Genomic DNA, 4,442 nt, shown 5'->3' with positions numbered 1-4,442 from the left:
CCCTTCTAACAAGTTCTTTAGGTATTCAATGGAAAGGTAGTTGGTTATGTCAAGCAAGGAGTCCTTAAAGGAATGATGATAGAAGGAAAATCCTTTCATATTAGCCTTGAGCATGGTGCCTATCCAAAAGGCAGTCCCCTCTAGCTTCAAACCTAATTTTCCCTCTCTTGAGATGAAAATGTTTGAGGATTCTCTAGACTGTTGAAATATATTTGGTTGCTAGTTTATTTAATATTATTGTTGGATAGGATTTTTGCTACAATGGACTTTGTAACATTGATATTGAGTAATTTGTTTACTATTTTTTCATTGTAGTGGTTTGAATGTTCATTATAAATAAGTGATTAACACTTTTTTAACTAATGGTGTCCCATGATTTTTGCTTGTGAAACTTGTATTATGTGCTTTGTGGATGATAGTGACGTAGACACTAATTTCATGTTTAAGTAAGTAATGAAGTTGTTATGTTATTTGATTTTAATTTATTACATACAGGTGATGAGCCCCAAAAATGGACAATTATTTGGGCTCATTCAACCTCCTAATTTGACTTAATCCACCATTCTCATTAGTTTATTGCATGTTTTTTATTATATTTATGTTAATAGAGTGAATTTGGTTAGTCATTATGCCAACAAGTCTAATGGGTGCTTTGTGTAGCCTTTTTGGTCAATTTGGAGACAAAATTGAAGGTCTTAATGAGCACTTGGCAGCCAAATTCGTGGGAAGACAAGGGAGAGGATTTGTAGGAAGGTGTCCCCTTCATTTATGGCCCCTTACCTCGAATTCTCCACCATCAGCTCGGAGTTCAAGGGACACCGAATCAATCAGCACAAGGGCAGCCAAGCAAGTCAAGTAGGACTGCTGTTAATTCCAAGTTTTGGGCAGCCGAGTCCCTAAAGTTTAGGAGGACTGTTGGGTCCTCAATTTGTATAAATAAGAAGGCTTAGGGCCTCATTTTGGTTAGCCAGTGGATGTTAGCTAGTTAGCCAGTAGATAGTAGCTAGTAGTTAGTCATTTCATAGCCTTGTTGTAGTCATTTTGTAATTCGATTTGTAGGCAATAGATTAGCTTTGCTTTCAGCTCATTCTCAAGCTCTCCTTGTGGACAGTTTTGATGTAACTCTTCATTCTTGATTAATAAAGATGAATCCAGCTTTGCACCAGCTCTAAATCTCTCTTGGGAGGCTGTAGCTCTTGGGGTTGGGCCCATCTCAAGCGCCCAGTACCTCCCTTGTTTATCTTTATGTGTGTTCGCTGCATTCTTAAAATAAAGTCTGCTCTTTAGATCTAATTCGTGCTTTGTTACTTAGGTTGCTTTTGATGGTTGAAGTAGCTTTTTATGTTTAGGATGGATTGGTAGGAGTTAGTCATGCGTTTATATCTCTTTGATAATGTTTTGTTCACATGTTGTACGTGATTCTTGTCATGAATAAGGTTGCTGTTCACTGATCTCATTAAACTGTTAGATAGATCATCTAATATTTTGATTGTATGCAAGACGTAGTTGGTTTGATCAGGTAAACACTATGCAGGGCACCTTCATCACCTCCTCGTTCATCTGAGCCTCGTCCAGATCAGCTCCTCCATCACCAAGTCTGTTTCCTCATCTCCCATCTGCTCTTTTGCCACGTAACCCTACCTTCTTGCCTTTCCATTGCCTAAACCTTCTTTGATGCAAGCTAGACTTCCACACCCTCTCATCACTTCATCCCTCAGTCATTGGGTCATTCCAGGCCCCTACCCTACCTCCCTACCCATTCATGCATTCTCTCCCACTCACCTATCAGTCAAAAACCCAATCACGAAACATCCTGTAGAAGAATTACAGAACTTCCTGTAGAAACCCCTGCAGACTTCCTGTAGAAGCTCATAAACACGGTTTCTTGGCAGCCAAATTTTGTGAGACTCTTTGGAAGGGTGTTAGGGACCCCTTAGACCCTCTCTAAACCTTCCCAACCTTTCCCAAGCATTTCTCCTCCTTGATCCACCTCTGCACAGTGAAAAGCCAGTTAAAAGCACATGCATGATAATTCTAATAACTTAATCAAAAATACAAAAAGATGTTTTCTTCAGATAGTGATAACTTAGACACATGTATTTTACCTTCCTAGAAGTAATGGCATCTCTTTTCGTAGTTTTCATTCTCTCCTTTGCATCAGTAGGACTAGCTGGTAGAATTGGGGTTTGCTAGGGTTTGCGTTTGTTTTTGGCTATCAGTTTCTTTTCGCAATTAGATTAGCTTCCTTCGAGTTAGCTTTCATCCATCAATTAAAAAGCTTCTTCTAAGAGCTCATAGAAGTTGGCTTAAGCTCCTAGTGGACTTGTGCCAGCTGACCAAGTGACAGTTGCGGCAAGAGCTAGTACTTGTGCATGCAGCACCGTCGCTTCCAAGTTTGTTACGAACTACCGGGTTGATAAAATTAAAGAAGGGAGTCCCAGGAGTTGTAGCATTATTGCTACAATACTGGGGCCCACCATCTTTTTGGCGTCGTTGCCGGGGAAGCGTCAGAGTATTAGTAATTGTTGCTTTTCTTCTATTTTCCTACTCTCGTCTTCTGCTAAGTAGTTTATTTCATTTCCATTATGCAATTTCGTTTATGCAAAAGTAGATTAGCCTTTCCCACTTTCATAGATTAGCATTTCAATTCCGCAATTTCATTTCTGCAAGCGTAGATTAGCATTTCAATTCCGCAAGCGTATCTTAGCATTTCATTCCTGCAATTTCATTTGAGCAAAATAGGTTAGTCCTTCACTGCTTTCATTTCAATTCCGCATTTTCATTTCAGCAAGATAGTTAGTTGCAGTTCAATCTATTTTAGTTTTGCAGGTACAAGAAGAAAAATGCAAAAATCAACCAAAAAGATTTCATTTCATGCCTTGTAGGAGTAGAGATAAGTTAGAAAAATGATTTCACAACACCCCCCATTGCCTCACACAACCAACCTTCTCTCTTCTTCGATGGCTATGACTAAGAAGAACCCCTGGATGGACATCAAGGCATATTTAAAGCACCTCTAGGGGAGAAGAAGAAGAAAACATTCCTCTGGAGCAAATGGCTACAAGTAGAAATGTTGGGAGCAATACCTTGTCCAAGAATGAGTTTGCAACTCAAATGGAAGATTTCAAGAGTGATATGAGGCAGTTTCTTGCCATGCAACTGGATACCTTACAGATCCAAAGGAAGCAAGAGGGATCCAAGAGCGCTTTGGTCATCTTTTGTCCTAGGTGCACTAGAAAGCATCCTAGGAACACTCCCTAGAAGTGTGTTTCATCTGTGAAGAATACCATCCTACAAATCAGTGCCCTTCCTTGCCTGGACTTTAAGTTGCATATCAGAGAGCCAAAGGAGCCACTGAACCACTCCATTATATGAACCAAAGGAGGCCGCATGGACCTAGATCTTACCAGCAGGAACTGCAAGGGACATCCGAGACCTATTATGACCCCTATCAAGCCACTTTCATGCCTTCTTGGGGTCCCCCTGCTCATCCTTCTTGGTTCACACCTCCTCCTTGTTCCTTCCCAGATCCATATTATGCCCAACCAGTTGCTCATTCGTTTCACTCTTATGCTCAGCCACAGCCTCAGTGGAATGCACCTCATCAGGGGTGGAGGCCCCAATACAACACTCCTCCCGCTTCTTTTCCTCCACCACCTGCTCATCCACAACCATCGCCTCCTCCTCCACCAAGGCAACCCCAAATTCCTGCTCAACCACAACCCCATCCACATCCATCTCCATTACACACCTCCACTCAACTACCCATACCACCATTTCCAAAACCGTACAATGGAGTAGCTCAACCCAATTGCAAAGTTGAGGCACAACATGTGCAAATGACTCCTCTTGAGCTCAATGATGTTCACCAAAGCTCAGGAAGAGTGTTGCAAAACAGAGATTATATTGACAACATTGAAGGACCAAAGGAAAAAGAAGATTCCAAAGAGGAGATCAAAGAACCATGGGCTGCACTTGATGAAGAGAAGAGATTAGAATCAGAGAGCGAGAGGGTTCCCTCATGGTTATCATCAAATCCTCCATGTACTCAAGAGAAAGATCAACAAAAAGAGGAAGATGAGAAAGTCATGTTAGAAGGTGACATGAAACATGATCCAGATCAGCAAAAGAACCAAGGATATCAGAGCTATATTGAGATATGGTTTCAGACGGTCACTAAGTTGCAGCGGTACTCTCTTCCTCAGCTATGTTTGATCCCTTCAAGGACAGATCATTTGGTCTCTGAGATCTGGATACCTATCAAAGCATGCATTTTGAGCCTTCACATCATTTTTTCTCTAATCTCGATGTGCACATGGCTCCATTGGAAGTATTCTTATACTTGAAAATGATTTTGTTTTTCAAGTAGGGTAGGGTAGAAGAAAAAAAAAAAAGAAGAGAAAAATGAAAATAAGAAGAAAATAAAAATCTAAGGTGAAAAC

This window comes from Pinus tabuliformis, chromosome 5_1 (genome assembly GCF_031772625.1).
Source record: "Pinus tabuliformis cultivar Carrire ecotype Pingquan chromosome 5_1, CPIR1, whole genome shotgun sequence".
Taxonomy (NCBI): Eukaryota; Viridiplantae; Streptophyta; class Pinopsida; order Pinales; family Pinaceae; genus Pinus; species Pinus tabuliformis.
The sequence above is the reverse complement of the archived record's forward strand: the minus strand, read 5'-3'. Positions refer to the sequence as shown.